The 24,947-nt window shown below is 41.6% G+C and overlaps 1 long non-coding RNA gene across 1 annotated transcript in view; it reads right to left on the bottom strand.

Annotated features, from left to right (window-relative positions):
• The window catches only part of LOC144578696 (uncharacterized), a 157,736-nt gene extending 155,122 nt beyond the window's left edge, over positions 1 to 2,614 (bottom strand). The window contains exon 1 of the long non-coding RNA XR_013524966.1: positions 2,203 to 2,614. This is a non-coding gene — a long non-coding RNA (uncharacterized LOC144578696). The remainder of the gene's footprint in view (positions 1 to 2,202) is intronic.
• Positions 2,615 to 24,947: the final 22,333 nt, after the last annotated feature.

The raw sequence follows: 24,947 nt of genomic DNA, 5'->3' as shown, positions 1-24,947 counted from the left end.
TTATATTTCTCTTCCCAAGAATTCTTCCATTAATAATAAACTTGTACTAGAAGTGTTGTACATGCTCACTGCAGCTATCACAGATAAGAAAAACTTTACTTAAAATGCAAATGCACAGAAATTAGAAATGTTACCATATTTTGTACACATTTTTTTGTTAATACAAGACCATAGTATGTTTGTGTGTATGTATAATTAAACTGATTCTTTTTTCCTTGCCAGCTATAACAAAATACATCTTCACACAACAACATGCTTCTATATCTATTGTCACATTCAATCATCACATATTATTCCATCCTATGGCTGTAACAGAAATTTATTTATAGAATTTATTCTATCTGTTCTTTTTTTTAAAAAAGTGCTGCAAAAATCTCTACTTCCCAAGGGTATTTTAGTATAATGGAATTGATGGGTAAAAAGTATACACATTTTTTTTTTTTTTTGAGATGGAGTTTCACTCTTGTTACCTAGGCTGGAGTGCAATGGTGTGATCTCGGCTCACCGCAACCTCTGCCTCCTGGGTTCAGGCAATTCTCCTGCCTCAGCCTCCTGAGTAGCTGGGATTACAGGCACGCACCACCATGCCCAGCTAATTTTTTGTATTTTTAGTAGAGACAGGGTTTCACCATGTTGACCAGGATGGTCTCAATCTCTTGACCTCATGATCCACCCGCCTCAACCTCCCAAAGTGCTGGGATTATAGGTTTGAGTCACCGCGCCCGGCCTGAGTTTACACATTTTTTAAATGTAGTACTTACCACCAAATTGTCTATTTAAACAGTTATCAGCTACTTAAACTTTAAGCAGCAGTACAAAACATCCTCACACATATTGTGGACAGAAAACAGTTTCATTCCTCTGTTAATTTATATTCTTATACCAGAAACGCAAAGGATTTTTTCCTATGTACATAAGTAACTTGTAAACCTGCAAAAAAGTTCTTTGCTCACTTTTATTAGAGTTTTTATTTGATTTGAAAGAATTTCCTATAAAATGAAAATACACTTTTCATCTAATGTGTATATATGTAACTTTTCATCTAATTTGTATATATAACTGATATACATATAACATTATATATGTAATATGTATGCTATACATACCAGTAGTATACATATCACATGATATATAATGAATTCACTGTAAAATGAAAACACACTTCTCATCTGAATATATATATAATAGAGTAAATACTTTTCAAGTATGTTTTCTTTCTCATTTTTTTCCTGATACACAGGTAGTTTCAATTTTTAGTTTGCTAAATCAACCTTCAGAATGCCTGCCTCTGAGGTCATTCTTAGGAAGGCCTTTGTCAACATAAAATATACCTGTAAAATAAGCATTTGTGTTTTCTTCTGACACTTTTCTTACTTGCATAGGTAAAAGTTTCAATCTGTGTTCCATCAGGCCCTCATGTTTGTGACATAAAATTTCATTACTTTTCTTCAAAGAGCAGGCATTTTTTTCATTAATAATTCATCCTTCCCTATTCATATCCTTACATATATCTTACATCATTTCAGTGTTTCTGGATTTCCTATTCTGTTCCATGCATTTATCTGTATTTTCAGCTGTTAGTAAACAATTAATTATAGAAATTAATAGCACATTTTAATATCTAGAGAAGCCAGTGTTTTTTCAGTCCATTATAAAATTATTTAAAATGTCATCACAATAGTAAAAGACAGCAGGTGTCGTGCAAAAATGTTAAAACCTTGATATTTTCATTCTGTTTATGTAAAATTGATAAACACAGAAAGAGCTCACACTTTGAGAAAAATGTGTCTTCTTATTCAAGAACACAAAACTCACCTCCCACTTCCAAGTTTCCCTCTAAGACCCTTCAGTAAAGAACCGATCTATGTAAAACGGGCGGTTTTATCTGAGAAATTTCCGCCTGCTGAAAATGACTCCCGATATTTTTGATAGGGGAATGAGTTCTCTCAGTAGGGACCTCCTGTAATGTATAAAACACCAAGTTTTAAACGTGAACGTTAAAAATAACAACGCTGTATATTCCTAACTTTGTGAGTTAAATCACTCACATTCTCCACCAAGTGCTCCAGCCGGGGAATTAGGAGGGATAAAGCAGCTGAGACTCATTTGGCTCTGCTGCTCCCACCTGGCGCCCTCCAAGGCCCCATCCCGGGGGGAAGCCAGGCTTCGCGAACCCTCCCACCCCGGGCTGAGCCCGGCTACCTGTGCGGCTCGTACAGGGCGTCCAGGTCTCCGCTCCTGCGCGCCAGGCAGCTCCATCTCCCGGGCGTCGCCCCTGACAGCCGCCCTGTGGATCTTCCGCGGTTCCGCGTCCCGCATTTGGTGCCCGGAAGCAGGGTAGACGGGATCTATGGAGACCAGGACCTGAGGTTCTGCTCTGCCTTGGCCCCTGGCTCCCGAAGCCAGGAACTTTTTCAAGGTGGTGACTTCTCGGATCCCCAACAACCAGCTCCTGAGCCGCAGCTCCTCCCACCCCCACCTGGCACCAACCCCCAACCTGCGATCCCAGATCTGCGTTCTAGCCCAGAATCCGTGATCCAGCTGGGTCCACCACAGCCTTCAGCAGCAACACCGGCAGCCTCCGACCTCTCAAACCCAGCAAGCTCCGAAAAGCTGTTAGGAGCGCGCCTGCGCCACGGTGGCCACCCGACTCCCAGAAGCCGCTCCCAGGCACTCACAGGCAGGTGGGGCTGCAGCTCGGGGCAGGCATCGCTGGGCTCCGGGTTCTCCTGGGCTCGCCCAGGCTGCCGGAGGACCACAGGTGCAGGATCGCAGGCACGCATTTCATATCACAAACATGAGTTCCTGATGGAACATTATCAATCTTTACAAATATCTTACATAAGGGAGTAGAGGGAGGTCTGTCTGACCCTGCCGCTGCCCCACTCCTCCTCAAAGGGAGATCGGGTCTGGCATGGGCACTCAGCAGTGCTGGGGCGACTCTGAGGATGGCCTGGCTTCAGCGCTGAGACTCTGGCCCTGGGGACTGCCTAGCAGGTGTCAGGGAGCGGGAGACACATGGAAAGTCAGGGGTTGCTCCTTCCCCACCGGTCCCCGCTGCTGCCCATGCCGGATGCGCAGTTTGCAGGTGCAGCTCCGGTGCTAGCAGGGGATGGCGGAGCTTCCCTTGGGTGGCATCAGGGTTACCGAGTGCACAGCCCATCTGGACTGAGGGTCCACTCCTCTTGGACACCTCTCCGGATCCTGGGCCCCTGAGCTGGGCACTCTGCATCCACATGATGAGACTGAGCGGCTGCTGGCGGGGCTGCCTGACTTTGCCACCTGGGTGCCCAGACTCAGGATTCCTGCTGCTGAAGGTGTGGGCCTGGTCTGGGGTGTCCAGCCACTTGCTGCTCCCATTGCCACGTCTAGGCTGCAGGGGTGACTCAGGCACCAGAGGTGGGTGGGGGGCCGGGTACCTGATGGCCTCAGGGTCAAGTGCATTGCCCGCCCACCTGAGGGTCTGCTGTGCCTTGGCCTCCTCCAAGAGCGCAGAGGCCATCAGGTAGCAATTTAGAAATGCTTAAATTTAAGGAAATATTCTTTCTCTCTCTTTGAGAAATAAGTGGTGATTTTGTTTTGTTTTTGATACTCAGCTACAGAACAAAGCAAAGGTGATGCAGAGGTGAAGGCCCACAGCCAGTTCCTCTATTGATTACCTCCAGACATAAATGTTCAACATAACTGCTTCTGTTGTCACTTTCACCTAAACACTTACATATGCCTACAGATCTGTTCAATCACAACTGTTGGATTTAGAATTATTTAATACACAATTATTTCATAATAATTTAATACCCAAACTATTTTTAATAGGCTACCATCTCTGCAATCCTGAATTACTCATTTTTTCTTTGTTTATAAAACCATTGCTATAGTAAGATCAAAATAACAAGACTCACATTTCATTGGGTAAAAAAACATTAAAACATACATAGAAGATGATAAAATGTATTTGTTTCATCATAAAAATTATGGGTTTGCAAAATTTTTATGTTTAGCTACATTCCTATGAGTCTTTAACTCTGACCCCTCAAATCCTATGTCCTCACATTTCAAAACCGATCATGCCTTCCCAACAGTCCCACAAGTCTTCTTTCAACATTAACTCAAAAGTCTACAGTCCATAGTCTCATCTGTGAAAAGGCAAGGGCCTTCCACCTATGAAGCTGTAAAATCAAAAGCAAGCTAATTACTTCCTAGATACAATGGGGATGCAGGCATTGAGAAAATACAGGTGTTCCAAATGAGAGAAATAAAGGGGTTACAGATCCCATTCAAGATAGAAATCCAATAGAAAAGTCAAATTATGAAGTTCCAAAATAATCTCCTTTGACTCCAGGTCTAATATCCCTAACCCTAACCCTAATTCTAGCCCTAACCCATAACCCCTAACTTTAAGACTAACCACAAACCCTAAACCTAACCCTGTGCTGAACCCTAACCCTACCACTGACCCTCTAACCCCAACCCCTAAACCCTAACCTTAAACATAACCCTAGCCCTAACCCTAACCCTAATGCTAAGCTTTGCTGTAGGCCTAACTCTAACCCTAACTCTAGCCCTAATCCTAACCCTAGCCCCTAACCCTAAGCCTCACACTAGCCCTAACCTGTAATCCCAACCCTAACACCTAACCCTAAACCAACCAACCCTACCTCCAACCCTATTTCTAAACCTAACCCTAACCCTAAAACCCTAAACTTACCCTAACCACTGCCCTAAACGCTAACCCTAATTCCTACTCTAAACTGTAAACATTAATGCTAACCCTGAATCCTAATCCCTAACCCTAACCTTACTTCCATTACCCTTGACTCTAAATCTAACCTAAGTTTAACCCTCAATCATGAACTATAATGTTACTTTTACCCACTCTAATTCTTACCTTAAACTAAACCTACTCTAACATGTACATAATCCCAAACCAAAATCTCACTAAAATTTACACCCTAACCCTTCACTATAATTCTGACCTGTCAACCTGACCCTATTTGTCAGCCTAATCTCTCCCTCTAATCTCTACTATGGAGCTCTCAACCACCAACCTGAACCTCCTATCTTGGAGCCCCTATACCATCATCTTTAATTGGTAAACTCTTAGCCTGTAAAGCCCTATGTCCTGATTGTGTAATATCCTTGCACACTAACTCTGTAAATACTAACCGCAGTCTACACCCAATCCCAACCTGATCCATCCTACACAGTGTCATGCCATTTCAAGGACTGAAATCTACAGATTTATAACCTCAGAAATGCTGACTTAGTAATCCTCAACAAAATAATAGTAAATTTAAACCAATAGCATTTGGAAAGGATCAAGCACCACGAACATGATTTCTTTATCCCAGAAAATCAACGCTTGTTCCACACACTAACGCCATCCAGGTAGCACACTGTATTATTAGAATGAATGGAAAACACTCTATAATTCTCTCAACTGATGCAGAAAGGGCTTCTGACAAAGTTCAACACCATGTCACGATAAAAAACACCCACAAACCTAGAAACAGAAGGACATTTCTTAAACATGATCAAAAGCAATTTTGTAAAACCAACAGTAAACATACCCAATTGTCATCACTGAAAGGTTTATTCCTAATAGAATAACAAGGCCCAGATACCTACTTTCACTCTTGTATTCAATAGTATATTGGAAGATACAGGTAGGGCAATTATGCAAGAAAATAAAATAACAACTATCCGAGGATCAATTATCACCTGATCTCATGTGAGAAATTCCTAAGGAATGTTTTAAAAAATCATTAGAGATAGTAAACAAATTGGGTAAACTTACAAACACAATACCAATACAAAAATACATTTTATTTTATTTTTATTATTATTATTATTTCTTTTTGAGATGGAGTTTTATTCTTTCACTCAGGCTGGAGTACAATGGCATGATATTGGTTCACTGCAACCTCCACCTCCCAGTTTCAAGTAATTCTCCCACTTCAGCCTCCTGAGTAGCTGGGATTACAGGCATGCACCACCACACCCAGGTAATTTTTGTATTTTTAGTAGAGATGGGTTTTGTCATGTTGCCCAGGCTGGTCTCATACTCCTGACCTCAGGTGATCTGCCTGCCTTGGCTTCCCAAAATGCTGGGATTACAGGTGTGAGCCACCGTGCCTGGCAGAAAAATCCATTTTATATGTATACACTAGCAGTGAATAATCTGAAAAGGAAATTATAAGAATTTCCCTTTAAATAAGACCAATAACAATAATAAGGCATAAATGTAATCAGAGGGCAAGACTTAGATGGGAAAAATTATAAAATCTTGCTTAAGGAAATTAAACAAAGCCCAAATCAATGTAAAAATATGTTATGTTCATGGATTTGAAGATGGTATTTGTCAATTTTGCCAAACTACACAAAGCAAACTACAGATTCAATGTTATTCCTACAAAAATTCCAAAGGCCTTGGGACAGAAATGGGAAAGCTAATCCCAATATTCATATAGAATTTTAATTCACCCTGAATGGCCAAACCAATCCAGAAAAATAACTCCAAATTTGGAGGTTCACACATCCCAATTTCAAATCTTATTACAAAATAACCATAATCAAAACAGCATCATACTGGCACAAGAATAAACAGAAAGATGAATTGAATTAGATTGCGAGTCCAGACATAAAACAGAACCTCTATGCTCAAATGATTTTACACAAGATCCACAACCATTAAACTTGGGAAAGAATGCTGTCCTCAACAAGTGATGTAAGGCGACTTGCTATCCACATAAAGGGACACGAAATTGTATCCTTACCTCATGTCACATTAACAAATTAACTTAAAATGGACCAAAGACCTAAATATGGGAAAACTAAAAACTCTAGAAGAAAACACACAGTTAAACCTTCATGACCTTGGATGTAGCAATGGTTTCTCAGATCTGACACCAAAAGCACAAACCACAAAAGGAAAAATAGGTAAGATGATTTCCCCAAAATTCAAAACTTTATGCCTCGGAAGACATGATGAAAAAAGTTGAAAGACAAAATTGTAGAAAAGGAAAAACAACTACCTTCTCCTAGTACATTCTCAACACTCAACACAGAACACTTCTGTTACCAGATGCATGGGTTTTTTCCCCACACGGACCAAATCCTGGATACCAGCTGGGTGTCCTACAGTGCAATCCAGTCTGACACTACCAGGAGAAAGCATCAGACCCCACAGGCTAAGGGCTCAGTCCTAGGAAACAGGTCATGCAGCTTATTGCTTGCAACACATGAGAGGATGGTAAACACGATGATAATTTAAAAAGTGACTTTATGCCAGATCTTTGCTGAAGGAATGTATAGGCTCCTGACTTAAGGGAACAGGATCCACTTTCAGGGCAGAAAGCAGGCGCTTTGAAAGGGGGACTTGGCAGAATGGCATGAAGGGGATAGGGTGAGGAGATGCAGGGTCTATGGGACTTGCTCTGATGTTTTATCCATTAGATGGTCTTGCCAGTACCCCCATTGGCAGAGCTAGGCTGTAAATGGACTGTTGTATCCTGGCAATCTCCTGGTAGGGGAGAGTTCTGGAGGTCCCTAGTTTGTTTCAACTTTCGGTCTCTGGAACTTATAAGTAAACACACAGTTTAAAAAGCTTGCAGTGTAGGAAGTGTCTGATGGAGAGAAGGTAAAGCCTATAATTGCATTCCTAAAAAGCTAAGTAGGAAGTGTGAGAAAAGTAAAAAGGTAAAAGTAATACATTTCTTCTTTAAGAAAGTAAGAGTACTCAGTTACAAGACTGTAACCAATTCACATGCCAATCACAAACAGTAGGTTCCCAGGTTAACTTCTGTCGGCTTGGCTGCAGATTGGAGGCTCCCACAACACCCTTATTTGGTTCAGCAATTTGCTACAGCACATTACAGAACCCATGAAAACTGTACTTACTACTGCTGACTTATTACCAAGGATATTTTAAAGGCTACAAACGAACAGCCAGATGAAGAGATGCCCACTGTCAGGTGTGTGGAAGGCGTGCGGGCCTCCCATGTCCTCTCCAGATATGATCCTCCCAGCATCTCCCCATGTTCAGCAACACAGATACTCTCCCAACCCCGTCCTTTATTATACAAGCAGATTGGTTACAACAGCGCCTTTAGGTATTCAACTCAACCATCAGCACATCTACTTTTCACAGAGATGGGAGGGAGACGGAAATTTCAAATCCTCTAAAGACAAAGTTGGTTTATTTGGCAACCAGCCCCACTGAGGCTGCCCAGGTGCCCCCAGTCATCAGTCATCTCACTAGCATACAAAAGACACATCACTTCAAACATTTCAAAGGCTTAGCCCTCTGCCTCAGGACACTGTGGAAGAGACCGCACACAAATTCTTATTATGTTCCAGTAACCCACAGAATGGAAAAAAATCCACACATTAGATACCTCATAAGTGTCTGTTATCCAGAATGTATAAATAACTTTAACAACTCAATAACAAAGAAAATCCAATATAAAAACTAACGAAGAACTTCAATACACACTTCACCAGCAAGCACTTGAAAGATGCTTAACATCATTAGTCATAATTCAAACCCTAAAGAGATACCCCTTAACTCACCCTAGAATAGCTATAAAAAAAAAAGTGTTGACAAAGATGTGCAGAAACTTAACTATTAAACACTGCTTGTGACAATATGAAATGGTGCAGCATATGTTTCAAATAATTTGGAGTTTCTTCAAACAGTTACAAATAGATTTACCGTATGACTCAGTGATTCCATTCCTAGGTATATACCCCAAAGACCTGAAAACCAGTGTTCAAATTAAAACTTGTATGCTCTTTAAATGTGTCAAGATCATAAATATGCAGGAAAGTCTTGGTAACAGTGCCAGGAAAACTGGATCTGAATGAAAAAACGCATTATACTCCCAAGTAGGGCAGGAGGTAAAAGTGAAATGAGTTTGTGAACTGAATTATCACGTAGGAACTGTGCTGTATTCCTGATCTAGGGGTTATGTGGTGGTAACCTGGGAGAGTGTCCATGCTTTGGGTAACATATACTGGAGTATTTTGTGGGATACTGCAAATCTGGTACAGCAATAATTGCTGGGGAATCTAAAAAAAGAGATAGGTTATATTTTGCACTGCTTCTGGAAGTTTCCTAGAAGTATGACATTATTAAAAAGTAAATTACCTTTTAAAACAACCATATCAGTACTATGCCAGAAAAGCAGAGACATCGTCAAAATCCACTATGGAAGCTAAGCTTCATCCAAAGCTATGAATTCTTATAAAAGCCTCAATGTCAACAGACTCCACTTAGTAGATATTATTATATTTATTAGTATTAGAGGCTGCTGTGTGGATACATTAGTGTTACAGCGCAGTGTGGATATTAGTGTTAGGGCATGGTGTACTTATTATATTGGTGTTGGAGAACAGTGCAGATATTACATTAGCATTAGGGCACCGTGTGGATAGTATTACATTAGTATTAGAAGCAACAGTGTGGATATCAGATTAGCATTAGATTATGGTGTGGATATTATATTGGTGTTAGGGCACGGTATGGACATCATAGTAATGTTAGGGCAGGTGTGATTATTATATTAGAGTCCACTGTGAGAACATCTTAGCAGCCACTGTCTGGGACACTGACAATGATGTAGTCGTAACAGTGGGATTTGGGGATTTCATTTTTCTAGATGAATTTCGTCCTTTGCTGAATACTCTAAAGACGCTCTTCTCCGTACTCAGGGCCATGGAAGAAAAGCTTTTTACTCACCAGTGAACAACAGTTAGTTGATACGACCCTCATGCTGCCCTGAGGAAGTCGAAGCTCCTCGCTGCTTCTGGCACCTCAGAGGGAAGTTAGTCAGGGGTGGGTTCACGCGCCCTCTGGTGGCGCCAGAGCGCAGCACAGATACTCTTGCTCAGTTTCTCGGCAGACATACACCCCCGCCTGGCTGTCCTGAAATACCTATAAAAGTCAATGTTCAGTTTATTCCATGTAATAATTTTGGAAATTCAAACCAAATGAATCCCACTGTAGCCATATCCTTCCCAAAAATGGTGATGGAAGACTTTGGAGCCATGTAGAACGAAATGAACAGATACACAAAATAAGAAAAACAAAAACCTACTCAAAATAGTCCAGAGACTGTAATTTGAAATGCGAGACCATAAAAAAACTAAAAGAAAATCTATGTGACGTTGGATTTGGTGTTGTTTTAACACACCACATCAAATGCCAATTCGTGAAAATATTGATAACACAGACTTTATAAAACCAAATAGTCTACTGTGAAAAACTGTATTCAGAGAACAAAAAGACAAAATAGATGTGAGAGGATATTTACAAAATACATACATGATTTTAAAACTGGCTAAATATATGAACAGATACCCAACCAAAGCAAACATACCTATAGTAGGCTGGGCACAGTAGATGACCATCTCTACTAAAAATGCAAAAATTACCCAGGCGTGGTGGTGCATGCCTGTAATCCCAGCTACTTGGGAGACTGAGGCAAGACAATTGCTTGAACTCAGGAGGTGGAGGTTGTGGTGGGCCAAGATTATGCCATTCCTCTGCCCTGCTGTATATGTAAAAATGCAGATTCACTGAACCAGGTTAAATTGTACTTATTGGAAGGCTGATCAAGGATTCAAAAGAATGCAAGCTTTTGTTTCATCTGCTTCTGACTTAGAAGCACCCCCACTTCCTACTTGTAGTTGTTCCACCTTACTGGACCAAACCACTGCACATCTTACACATATTGATTGGTGTCCCCTGTCTCTCTAAAATGTATAAAAGCAAGCTCTACCCTGAGCACCTTGAGCCCATGTTGTCAGGACCTCCTGAGGCTGTGTCATGGGCATGTCCTTAACCTTGGCAAAAGAAGCATTCTAAATTGACTGAGACCTGACTCAGATATTTTGGAATAACAATCCACAGTCACCATGGTGTGACCGTTGACTAGAGCATTCAGGACAGAGACGTGCTATACAGGTTTGCAGCCTGGGAGCAATAGGCTATACCATATAACTTATGTGTGGAGTGGGCTACACCATCTAGGTTTTATAAGGACACTCTATGCCGTTTGCACAAAGATTAAATCGCCAAGGACAAATTTCTCAAAAAGTATCCACATCGTTAGGAGATGCTTGAGTGTATTTTCTTTTTCTTTTTTTTCCAGACAGAGTTTTGCTCTTGTTACCCAGGCTGGAGTGCAATGGCGCGATCTCGACTCACCGCAGCCTCCACCTCCTGAGTTCAGGCAATTCTCCTGCCTCAGCCTCCTGAGTAGCTGAGATTACAGGCATGCGCCACCATGCCCAGCTAATTTTTTGTATTTTTAGTAGAGACGGGGTTTCACCATGTTGACCGGGATGGTCTCAATCTCTTGACCTCATGATCCCCCTGCCTCGGCCTCCCAAAGTGCTGGGATTACAGGCTTGAGCCACCGCACCCAGCTTCTTGAGTGTATTTTCAATGGTTAAAGCTTAGGAGAAAAAAAAAAAAAAGAAACTCAATTCCTCCTATGGGAGTTATTAACAACAAAGCTTAATAGAGTTAACATAATTCATCTAATCTAAGATGCTAATGACTAACAGACATTATTTTATGCACCATCACAAATAGGTTGCCAATTAATCCGACTTTCTGAATAACAACAAAAATGTGAATTTACTTCTATTAATGTCAGTAAAGTAAAATGAAAATGAGTTATGCTTTTGACATGTTAAAGCAAAAAGGAGGAAGCCGTTAGCCTGAGGTCTTGCCTAAACAAATGGAAACCGAACTTGGAGGCATTTAAACTGACTTAAAAACATTGACAAACTATCCAGTCAATGAAAAAAGCCCAGCCACCAGTTGGCTGTATGACTAGTGACACTGAGGGAACCATCCCCACAACAGGAGCCAAGGAGAAACCTCACTTAGCTGCCACCACTAAGAGCTCGAAGCCCCAAGCCCTGTTTTCCATTCTGGTGCTTCAAGCGTGATTCATGAATCATTCCTTTGCTCAAATAAACTGTTTAAATTTATTTAGCCTAAAATTCTTCTAACCCCTAAATCGTGACCCCTAACTGGTACCCTGCAGCTCTAACCCTAACCCCTAGCCCTAATTGTCGCCCTAAGCCCTAACTATATGTTAGTTTCTACGTTTGCACTGACATGTCAGTGTTGATTATTCAAACTGCTGTTTTGGCCAGGCCGCATGGGCAGTGTGGATTTTATGGTAACAGTTGTGGACTGAGGCCTTGCATTAGCATCACAGGTGTTTTCTACATGAGCACTGCAGGTGTTGTACTCGTATTTCGGATGTCATATCTGCCTTAGGAACGCTCTAATTGTGTTTTGAGGCTGCGGTGTGCACCTCGCACTGCAGCCACCTGGCCTTCGGTCAGGAGAACTTCGGTGTGCAGGATCAGAGGGGCTTTTCGGGTCCAGTTTTCCATACCGAGATCCTACTACTCTTTGACCCTAAGCAGTCAGGCTGCAAACAGGAAGGATTTTACTCACTGTGGACGCAGCCGAGAGTTGTCCCAAAGCGAGGCTGTGCCCACTTAGGTCTATGCTGTGGAGAATGCAGCTCCGCTCTCACGGTGACCCCAAGTCTGTACTGAGGAGAATGCAATTCGGTGAACGGCCATCTGAAAAGGAGGACTCGGGTGCCCCCTGCTGGTGGCCAAGCAGTGCAGGGCCCTCTTGCTCACTGTGATGTGCCCCCGCCCCCTTCTGGTGGCTAGGACCACTGCGAGGCCCTCTTATGGTAAGACCCCCGCCCCAGGGTCTGTGCTGAGGAGGACGCAGCTCCACCCTCGCAGTGCCCCCCAGGTCTGTACTGAGGAGAATGCAACTCTACAGACCACTGTGATGTGATGCACGCCAGAGGCGGAGCCTCAGGAATCTGAAAAGGTGGTCTTGGGCGCCCCCTGCTGGTGGCTGGGGCACTGCAGGACCCTCTTGCTCACAGTGTAGTGGCAAAATGCACCCTGCTGGCAACCAGAGCAATGCAGCATCCTCTTGCTCACAGTGTGATGCGTGTGCTGCTGGGACCTCTTAAATGCGGTGTAGTGGTGGCACGCCCCCTGCTGGCCGCTAGGGGTACTGCAAAACCCTCTTCCTGGTAGTGTCATGGCAGCACCCCCATGCTGGCAACCAGAGAACTGCAGGGTCCTCTTGCTCATGGTGTGGTGCCTGTGTACCCCCTGTTGGCTGCTCAGGGCACTGTAGAGCCCTCTGGCTCACAGTGTAGTGGTGGCACAGCCCCTGCTAGCAACTGGGACACTGCAGGGCCATCTTGCTCATAGTGTAGTGGTGGCACGCTCCCTGCTGGCTGCTTGGGGAACTGTAGGGTCCTGTTGCTCACAGTGTATTGGCAGCACATTCCCTGCTAGCAGCTGGGGACACTACAGAACCCTCTTGCTCAGTGTTGTGGCAGCACGCCCCCTGCAAGCAGCTGGGACACTGCAGGGCCCTCTTGCTTCCATTGTGATGGCTGGCGCCCCCAGTGGCCTCTTTCTGCACCACTTAAAGTCAGAGCGCCAGTTATTCAGCACCCACAGCTCTGGAAATACAAACTGAAATGGGGCTATGACTGGAAAAAGCTGATGTCCCAGTTCTTGTCTAACTTGGAAGAAAGATTTTCACCAAGAGGCAGTATAAAGATGACAGATAACTTCATAGAAAATAAATACAGTGTAGAGAGTTTATAGTAGAAAAAATAGGTAGGGCCCAAGGGAGGAGCAGGCTGATCGTGCAGGAAAACAGCCCAAGAGTCCTGTGCAGGGAATTTTATTTTGGACTTCTTCACATTCCTGCCTCTGTCTCAAGTCTCCACCTGTTTCCTCTGTCTGGTTTTTCTGCTCCTACCTTAGCTCCCTGACTTGCCCCTCTTTGGCTTGCGGGACCTCCTCACTGTTGGTGAAGGCACATGTGTGGTGATGAATCCAAATCCATTGTTGGGACTGGCTTCTTCCTACCTCCCAGGTAGGCCCTACAGTGGTCACGTCTGTACCTTCTGTGCCTGCCTGTCTCTTTTGAATGTCCTTCTCTGCCCCAATCTGTATTTATGGTGCCAGGTTTCTCTTAAGAATGTCCCCTTTATTCTTCCTATCAGCATGCAGCTAGCAATTTTCCGACATTTTAACTGTAGAGTGAATGATGATTGGGGCATCCTAAGAGAAGTTCTAGTGTTTCTTTCTGCATAGGTACCTCTTCTTCCTCCTACCCACAACTGACAAGTGCCCATCCACTCCAGCATTAAAGATGCTACTAATACATAAATTTTTGATGGTCCCTCCAGGTGAGCCTTCCCATCATGTTTATGTCTAGCTATCTACCTATTCTAACAGAGCCCACTATCCTGTGTCTTTCCCAAAAGTAGGGAAGGAACGATTCATTGGAAACCACAGGAAATGAAAGGCATGTAGATGAAAACTTTACAACTTATAAAAATAATCACTCAAAATCATTCTTACACTAAAAATGCAAAACTATCCAATTTCTTGAAGAAAACATAGAATGAAAGCTATGTGCCCTTGGGTTCAGTAATGAATTTTAACAAACAACACAAAGTGTCAATACACACAGAACAGAATTAAGTGAATTTTTAAATATTAAAAGTGTATACTCTGGAAAAGACCTTTTTAAGAGAATAAAAAGACAAGCCACATATTGAAAGAAAATACTTACAAAATACAGGTCTGAGAAAGAATTTGTATTCAATATACAAAAATAAAATCTTAAAACTAAGTAAAACAGCCCAATTAAAGATGCACACAAGTCTGAACAGACACCTCACCAAAGGATTTAAGAGAAACCAGCCCTTTCAAAAGACTCCACCACTGATATCAATCAACTGCCTGAAGCTGCCTCTCCTTTCTTGCCTGACAAGAGACCACCCATGACAGAGAGGTTCTGGCCAGTATATAGAGGATGCACAGAGCAAGTTTTCATGTCCTCTGCTTTACCTTTTAATGTCAGAGGGCTGAAAACTTCACCCTGGGATCATGCTAACACTGCCATTATTTGAAACATGGGATCCATGAAGAAGTAAGAAACTCAACTGCGATTGCACACTTTCTCCTTTCATAAATATTCATGACTCCTCCTAGAGCTTATTAAATATGTGTATTTGGCAATGCCACTTAGCAAAAATTACTATTTCCTTTATTCTCCCTCTAAGTGTCTGCGTCTGGCTTCTGGCTGGAGTCTATGCTTCCCAGCCTGTTAGAAGGACTACCCTGCAGGCTGCAACACTTTATAGGAAGTAAATCTCTCACTGGGTGCAGTGGTTCATGCCTGTAATCTCAGCAATTTGAGAAGCCAAGATGGGTGGATCACCTGAGTTCAGGAGTTTGAGACCAGCCTGGCCAACATGGTGAAACCCTGTCTCTACCAAAAATACAAAAAATTAGCCGAGCATGGTGGTGGACATCTGTAATCCCAGCTAATTGGGAAGCTGAGGCAGGAGAATTGCTTGAACCCTGGAAATGGAGGTTGCAGTGAGCCAAGATCACACCATTTTACTCCAGCCTGGGCAACAAGAGTGAAACACCTTCTCAAAATAAATAAATAAAAATAAAGAAATCTCTGCTTTCCAAATTTATGAACCTCATCATTCTTCAGTTGATAGTGTTACAAAGTTCAAAAGACCTTCCATACTCTCCCACAGAAGTCCTAGAAATTTTCATTTTGTTAATTATTTTAGAGGCCTAGAACTTGTAATCAAATGAATAGAAATGTTGAAATTGTGCTTTACCAGCTATGTATCTCTTAATCCAATCAAGCAGATGTCTAAAATTAACCATGAGAATATGTATGCCTGATTTATGGCTCAAATTTTAGGCTAAAAGCTATGAGATCTCTATCTGTGTTTTATGCCTATTGATGTATGTTATGTATATGTGATATTTTCTTAACTCCAGATAGCAATGCAAAATTAATTTATCAAATCCTCTAAAAGTGCGCTATTCTAACTTAGCTTGGAAAAAAAAATAAGCCTTTATAAAAAAATATTCCCCAAACTCCTAGAAATGTAGGAACTGAAACATATGTTTTTCCAGTTAACACAATTTAGATAAAACATAGTTAAATAAGATCAATTTAATTTTTTGGTGTAATAAAACAGCTATGTCTTCAGAGCTACCACTACTGAATATAAAACAAACATAAATTTCTATTCTGCTTGAGTTCTAGTCAAATAAGCTAATATTATGCTTACTAGATACTTAAAATCTTAAAGCTTATAGATTTGATTCTAATTAAGTTGTTATTCTTATAAAAAACATTATTTCAATAATAATTTTTTACAGTAAATCTGCCTAGTAATGGTTTCCAAAATGCTTTTGGTAATTTTTAACCTTAAAGTTAAGCTAACTAAAAGATTTGCATTAAACATCTAAATCATTTATAAATAAGATACTATACTAAAACATTAATTACTGAACGCAACTAATTTAACTTTATATACTTTTGGCCCCTATTTTTATGGAGAGACTAAAGATATTTTGAGCCAGGTACGGTGGCTCAAGCCTGTAATCCCAGCACTTTGGGAGGCCGAGGCGGGTGGATCATGAGGTCAAGAGATCGAGACCATCCTGGTCAAGATGGTGAAACCCCGTCTCTACTAAAAATACAAAAAATTAGCTGGGCATGGTGGCATGTGCCTGTAATCCCAGCTACTCGGATGGCTGAGGCAGGAGAATTGCCTGAACCCAGGAGGAAGAGGTTGCAGTGACCCAAGATTACGCCATTGCACTCCAGCCTGGGTAACAAGAGCGAAACTCCGTCTCAAAAAAAAAAAACAAAAAAAGATATTTTGGCCTGTTAATAAACATGTTTTTTGTCTACCACACTGGGAAACTGTACTATGAGGAAACACATCCCCCTAGATGTTGGGAGATCATATACTCATATATTTTCTAATCCACTATAGAATGTTAATATATGCCAATTTAAAATTGTCTACTTTCTAGTTTCCTCTGGAAAATAAAGATTACTAAGTGTTAAAATATAATCATTATATATAAATAAAATTACAAGAAATAATAGAATAACTAGAAACAACTCTATGCAAAGTGTGCAAGAAAAGTAGGGCAAGTTTTGCAAGTAAAGTAGGTTGTATTTTTATAAGAAAAACTATACAAAATATACAAATGAAAAGAGATACCTAACCTTCCCTGGGTTATATTTATATGGGTAATGTTATGATTTCAGAAATTATGTAAAATTTCTGGAAATTTGTCAATGTCTTCCTTAATCCATGCTATGTGCCGAAATAGTGTTATGAGTCATAATTTCAATTATTATTTTAAATGTTGTATGCCACAGACAAAATTGAATATCCTTGTCAGTTGTGGTATAATGAACTCTAATCAGATCTTTGGTCAGAGCCATTTCATGCTCTTTGTCATTTAGATATTATCTAGCCCTGATGCCTTCCTGAACGCTCCTGCAATCAGCTACAGGTGAGACTCACAGAAAACACTATGACAGGTACTCTGGTTACAGGCTTCTGATGATATTGCTTAAATAACTTTAAGACCATACACTTGACTCAGCGAAGCTCTCCAGAAGTCTAGTTGAGAAACTGCTGGGTTCATGACACTGCTAACCCAAGATTCATCAAGACTGGAATTGATTACATGGCACTGAATAAACTGATGAAAATTGATTATAATTTTATAGAGTTTTTTGAGCATGGCTGCTTCTTTGTTATAGTTTCTGGATTTAAGAAATCTCTTTATCTTAAGCTAACTATAACTCACAACAATTTAGTAGATTACACTCTTGTAAATAGAAATAAATCATTTATCTTTTTTCCCTAACTGATTTCTCCAGAATTTTGAAATTCTTACTGAATACTCTTATTTTCATGCAATATAGTTGTTAGCAGAAGTCCAATGAGAATCTGTTCACCTTAGAACAGGACGTAATTGGAAACTTTGGTTATATTATCAAGGCTTTTCCTGGAATCTCATATTTAGGAATCGTGTGCCTAAGATCAGTTCTGACCAGCAACGTTAAGGAGCAAGGTTGACTTTTACGGAGCCCGTCCTTACAAAGCACTCTGAGAAAAGCCAGCCTGATGCCTAGATTACTGGGTTCACAGCCTTACAGGTTAGTAAGGAAGGTCATTTTCTTGTAGGCCCAGGTTTTGGGGACAGTTTGAGGGCCCCACAAAGAGAGGAATTCACCCAAAGCTATAAGGACTGCTGCTGAAATTTGACAGTATGTTCTGGGCTTGGTTTTTAGCCTCAATAAGGCCTTTAAAAGTCCAATCTGAGATTCTGTATGAAAACTTCCAGCAAAGAAGCTTGAAAGCACCTATGTAGTCAGCTCTTGTTCTTGCTGCACTTACATAATCGGGCAAAATCTAACAAAACTAGACATATTTATAAAACAAGAATAATCTGACTTTGATTATCTATGATCAAAAATGATGGTTACTACAGAGAGAAATTTTATGTTTCAATAGAAAACTATAATTCGGCTGGACATGGTGGCACATGCCTATAATTCCAGCACTTTGGGAGGCCAGGAGTTCAAGACCAGCATGGGCAACATGGCGAAATCCCATTTCTACTAAAAATACAAAAATTAGCTGGACATGATGGTAGTGCCTGTAGTCACAGCTAATCATGAGGCTGAGGAAGGAGGCTTGCTTGTACCCAGGAGATAGAGGGTGAAGAGAGCTGAGCCTACACCATTGCACTCCAGCCTCAGCGACAGAGCCAGACCCTGTCTCAAAAATTTTTTTAAATAAGAAAACTATAGCCCTTTAGGTCTATCAGATTCTAGCCTTGTTTCTTATCTTTGGGCTATTTTTACCTTTTTGTAAACTGGATCCTGCCATCTGATGAATTTTATCCCACAATGATACTTGTGGAACAAGAAGCCAAGTATTGTTTCCCCTACTAATGTATCTATCACATAATTTGAAGTCCTCCAACCCCAGAACAAAGACAGAAGAGGGAGGTTTTGCTCCCCAGAATGCATAACGAAGTTGTGATACATTCATGCAATGGAATACTATTTAGCCATAGAAAGGAACAAGCTATCAACTACAAAGTCATGAATGAATCTTTCATGCATGTTGCTAAGTGGAAGAAGACAGTCTCAGGAGAATCCACACAGTGTGACCTCATTTAATGAGATTCTGGAGAAGCGAAACTACACACTTGGGAAGACTTTGGCTGCATGGGTGGAAGTCTGAAGCATTCGATATGATACTTTAACAGTAGATACCTGCCACTATGCATTTGTCAAAACACGCAGAACTTTACAACTAAATGGGTAAATCAAACTATTCTAATTAAATAATGTTATTCAGGATATGGAGTATCCTAGCACAGAATACATCGTTTGAAAAATAATTTAACTATGCTACAAATTAATATACTTTGGATGTGGTTTCTCCCTGCAAAAACTCATGTTGAAATTTGACCCCCGATGTGGCAGTGTGTGGAGGTGGGGTCTAGTGGAAGGTGTTTGGATTATGGAGATCGATCCCTCATGAATAGATTAATGCCCCCCCATGGGGGTGAGTTCTGTCTGCTCTCACAGGAATGGATTAATTCCTGCAAGAGTAGATAGTAAAGAAGTCTGGCTTCCTTGTCTTCCCTCTTACTTTCCCTCTTGCTGTGATCTCTGGTGCACCCCTTACTCCCCTTCCACTTTCCACCATGAGGTGAAAAAGACTGAGGTCCCACCAGATGCAACTGCCCAATCTCAGACATTTCAGCCACCAGTATTGTGAGCCAAATGAACCTTTTTTACCTACAAATTACCCTGCCTCAGGCATTCTGTTATGGAAGCACAAAATGGAGGCACAAATGTGGGAAAAAACTCACTGAAGGTGTAGGGAAAATGGTGCTGACCTAAGTCTCTTTGGAAACAGAGAATCTGTAGGCTGAAGGCAAATGAACTATACTTCATCATTGGATTCCATTTTATAAAGTTCTTTCCAAGAGGGGTAATTGTGAACAACTGTAAAACTACAGTATCTGTAACTGGAGTGAAACACTGAGTTACATAAGTGGCTGATGGTAGGAACCAGGTCTATCACTGCTGAAGTGAGAGGTTACAAATTAGCAAGGGGAAAACGGTAGAAAGATTCATGTGATAGTAGATCAGAGGTGAAGACATCAACACAAACTTATGTTTCGTTTAATAGAGATACATACAGTTCCACATCAAAACCTTTGAATTGGGTGTGTATAGGTAGGAGACATACACACATATACTTCCTAGCATTACCAACGAGGGACAAGACACAATGTGCTCATTCAGCAGCCAGATGTAAGTTTTCCTACCATGCTGAAAGAAACCAGGCTCTTTGAAGAAATGTCTGATACTAGAACTAGGACAGTCAATATATGAGCCAGGATAATTTTGAAGTATCAGAAAGTAAGTAAATACTAAAAAAAAAATTGAAATATGTCAAAGATAAATTGGAGCCAATAAAAAGAGCTACCAGTGACCAACACAGGAATGAATTGTGCAACATCATGCTGGAGTGTTTAATACCAACTAACGCTTCAAGTAATTATCTAGGTGTCTGTATTTGTATATGTTGGTGAATAAGCAAATGGAGTTGAATAGAAATCTCCTTTGCAAAAGAATTCCAAATAATTGATGTAGACACTCAACCATCAAGAATTCGGAGCTAACTCCTCACTCAATGAGTATGGGCTTGACATATATGTAAACTTATTTATCTTATTTTTTTCTTGTGCTGTGGTTATGTCCTGGGTTCCTTCTCTAAAATGCTGTTCATCTTAGACCAGGAAAAAAAAAGTAACCTTACAGACTCTGTTTCAATTCATGGTACTAAATATTTTTAAAAGAGTGACTTTGTAAAAATATGTTCTAATGGCAAATTGATTCATTGTGACTGGATCATTTATTCCAAATACTTCTTCTCTTTATTTTGTTCCGGTGCCTACCTTTTAGCCATAATACACCAGAATCAAATATTGGCCACTGGGAAAAAATATTCAAAGAAAGAATATTATCCGAACTTGCGACCTTTATGTGGTCACATCCCATAGGAAACCAGACAGCTGTGCCTGAAGCTAATCCACACAACCCCCCCACCTCCTCAAACCCCCACCCACGTCTGTGTGAATGTGTGTGGGTGGGCAAGTTGCATGCTGTTCCTTCAACAGCCTCCCTTGAGATCTTCCTATGGGCAGGCTCTGGGCCAGTCACTGGAAATTAAACCCCATCCCAGCACCCGGGAGTGAGTGGCTGACGTCCACAGTCCACAGGACAATAGATACAGGCCTAGGGCCAGGAACAGTGGCTCCCACCTGTAATCCCAATGCTTTGGAAGCTGAAGAGGGAGGCTCACTTGAGCCCAGCAGTTCAAGTCTGCAGTGAGCTATGATCATGCCACTTGCACTCCAGCCTTGGTGGCAGAGCAAGACCCTATCACTTTAAAAAATGGAATAAATTAAATAAATTTAAAAATAAAGGTACAGGCCCACCCCCAGCCTCACTCAGGTCCTAAATCTAGTAGGCTTGAGCCAACTGCCAGTATTCAGAGAATTTTTAAAGAATCATTAGGACAAATAGCTAATGCATGCGGGACTTAAAACCTAGATGACAGGTTGATAGGTGCAGCAAACCACCATGGCACGCATATCCCCCATGTAACCAAACTACATGTTCTATACTTGTATCAAGGAACTTAAAGTAAAATTTTAAATTAAAAAAAAAAAAAAAAAAGAATCAGGCTGGTTGATGTGGCTCACGCCTGTAATCCAACCACTTTGGGAGGCCAAGGCAGGCAGATCACGAGATCAGGAATTCAAGACCAACCTGGCCAATATGGTGAAACCCCTTCTCTACTAAAATACAAAAATTACCTGGGCATCATGGCAGGTGCTTGTAATCCCAGTTACTCAAGAGGCTGAGGAAGGAGAACTACTTGAACCTGGGAGGCAGAGGTTGCAGTGAGCTGGGTTCACACCATTGCACCCCAACCTGGGTAGCAGAGTCAGACTCAACCTTGGAAAAAAAAAGGGGGGGGCGCATACCGAGTTGCTTCCTGTCTTTCTTGCTCTCTGCCATGTGAGGATACAAGAAGATGGCCCTCTGTGAACCAGGAGGTAGGCCCTCAAGAACCAACCATGCTGACGCCCTGATCTTGGACATCTAGCGTCCAGAACTGGGAGAAATGAGTGTTTGTTGTTTCAGCCACCCAGTCTATGGCACTTTGTTAGAGCAGCCCAAAATAAGACACTGCCACAATCATAATGATAATGATATCCCCCTATGTTTCCTTCTAAATGCTTTCAAAGTTTTGTTTTATTGTTTTTTTCTTTTTTTCCTTGAGACAGAGTCTCACTCTGTCACCCAGGATGTAGTGCAGTGGCATGATCTCAGCTCACTGCAACCTCCACTCCCAGCTTCAAGAAATTCTCCCACCTCACATTCCTGAGTAGCTGGGACTACAGGTACACACCACCATGCCCAGCTAATTTTTGTATTTTTAGTAGAGGTGGCGTTTCACCATATTGGCCAGGCTGTTCTCAACTCCTGACCTCATGATCTGCCCACCTCGGCCTCCCAAAGTGCTGGGATTACAGGCGTGAGCCACTGCACCCGGCCCATTTTCAAAGTGTTGCCTTTCACAACTAGATATTTAATCAACTGGCTTTTATTTTTGATATGATGTGAACCAGGGAGCTAGTTGCATTTACTTTGCATATGGATAATCAATTGTAAACACCATTTGTAGAATATTCCGTCCTTTTCCCTGTAATCCACAAGGCGACTTCTGTCTCAAGTTTCCATGTGTCATGGGCCTTTTGCTGGGTTCCTCTTCTCCTCCAGTGGCTGACTTGTGCATCCCCTGAACACTTCACTGTCCTGATTCCTTTACCATCATAGCATGCACACAAATCTTCACCTTCCTTTACCCACTGACCTCTATGCTGTTCTTATTCTTTGAAAATATCTTCATTTAAGTCCTGCTAGAAGCAGAGCCTAAGTCAAGGATTCAGGTACAAGCATTTGTTAAGAAGGTGCTTCCAAGAAGCACAGGTAAGAGGGTGGGAACTGAGATAGGGAAGGGAAAAAGCCAACAGATGGTGCATTTTGAGCAGGTTACCACAAAGGGTAACTGGGGCTCAAACTCACTAGGCTCTTCAAAGCTACTGCAGCTGAGGGGTGGGGAAGCTGCTGTATTTATCCACCAACTCCCATTCCTCATGGCTGATTTAAAATGGACACAAAATTTATTTTAATCAGATATATTGAGATACACAGATATGGAAATGACTGTCCTGAAGGAAGGAGTTTTTGATTCTCAGAGGTCCCTAGAAACAAGTGCCAATCTGTGCTATGCAGGGATACACAGGGAGGCACCAGATGAAACGTGATTACATATATGTTCCCGAAATAAAATCTGTCCTCAGTTATAGCTGTTACCATTGATTGGAGATGTTACTTTTTTTTCAGTGTTTGATAATAAATGCCTTTACGTATAATAAGTTTCTCATATACAGTCATTTATATGTGTAAACGTGAACTGTTTTAATGTATTTTATTGCTGATCATGGCATAGCATAAAGATATGTTCATTTATAACACTTTTGAAGTTGTGCAAGAGAAACTAATATGCAGAACATTCTCTCTTTTTTTTTTTTTTTTTTTTTTTGAGATGGAGTCTTGCTCTGTCATCCAGGCTGGAGTGCAGTGGTGCGATCTCAGCTCACTGGAACCTCCACCTCCTGGGTTCAAGTGATTCTCCTGCCTCAGCCTCCCAAGTAGCTGGGATTACAGGCACCCACCACCATGCCTAGCTAATTTTGTGTTTTTAGTAGAGATGGGGTCTCACCATGTTGGCCAGGCTGGTCTTGAACTCCTGACCTCAGGTGATCTGCCCACCTCAGCCTCCCAAAGTGCTGAGATTACCAGCATCAGCCACCGTGTCCAGCCCTAATATGCAGAATATATTAGACCCCCTCTAAGAAGGGTTTCTATGTAAGAATAGCACAAATGATCTGGAAAGGTTAATAGGCTTGACAAATTTATGTTTCTTAACACTGTAAAAGTAGTCTGTTGTCCAATGGTATATGCATAGGACATATACCATAGGGGGTTGGTTCCAGGACCCCTATTTCTACCAAAATCCTGGCATACTCAAGTCCCTGCTGCAGGCCCTGCAGATCCTGGGTATGTGAAAAGTTGGGCCTTCAGATAGGCAGGTCTGCATTTGGTTGAAAAAGATCCACATATAAATGGGTCCGTGTAGCTCAAACCCATGTTGTTCCAGGGTCCACTGTATTTGAAAATAAAATCCACAAAAAAGTTGCATTGTTTTACAAAATATTGGATTGCTACCTCTCTCATATCTTAAAAAAAAGTACCATCTATTTACTACCCCATTGAGATAATACAACTTTTAGAATAGAACCCAGGTGTGGTGGTTCATATCTGTAATCCCAGCACTTTGGGAGGCTGAGGTGGGCAGATCACCTGAGGACAGGAGTTTGAGACCAGCCTGGCCAACATGGTGAAACCCCATCTCTACTAAAAATATAAAAAATTACACGGGTATGGTGGTGTGTGCCTGTAATCCCGGCTACTCCTGAGGCTGAGGCAAGAGAATTGCGCAAACCCTGGAGGTGGAGGTTGCAGTGAGCCAAGTTCATGCCACTGAACTCCAGCCTGGGCAACGAGCAAAACTCCATCTCCAAAAAAAAAAAGAGAAGCCAGGCATGGTGGTGGACACCTGTAGTAGCTACTCAGGAGACTGAAACAGGAGGTGAAGGCTTCAGTGAGCCAAGATCACACCATTGCACTCCAGCCTGGACAACAAGAGCAAAAATCTGTCTCAAAAAAAAAAATAGAACCTGGAAGTATTTATTGTTCCTTGCTTCTCTGAGACTCAGAGGTTAAGCGACTTGCCCAAGACAACACAGGTAGTAGCAAATTGAGACTTGACACCTGGCTTCCAGAGTACTTATTT

This window comes from Callithrix jacchus, chromosome 12, assembly GCF_049354715.1.
Source record: "Callithrix jacchus isolate 240 chromosome 12, calJac240_pri, whole genome shotgun sequence".
Taxonomy (NCBI): domain Eukaryota; kingdom Metazoa; phylum Chordata; class Mammalia; order Primates; family Cebidae; genus Callithrix; species Callithrix jacchus.
Note: the sequence above shows the minus strand (reverse complement) of the source record. Positions and strands in the feature narration are given on the sequence as shown.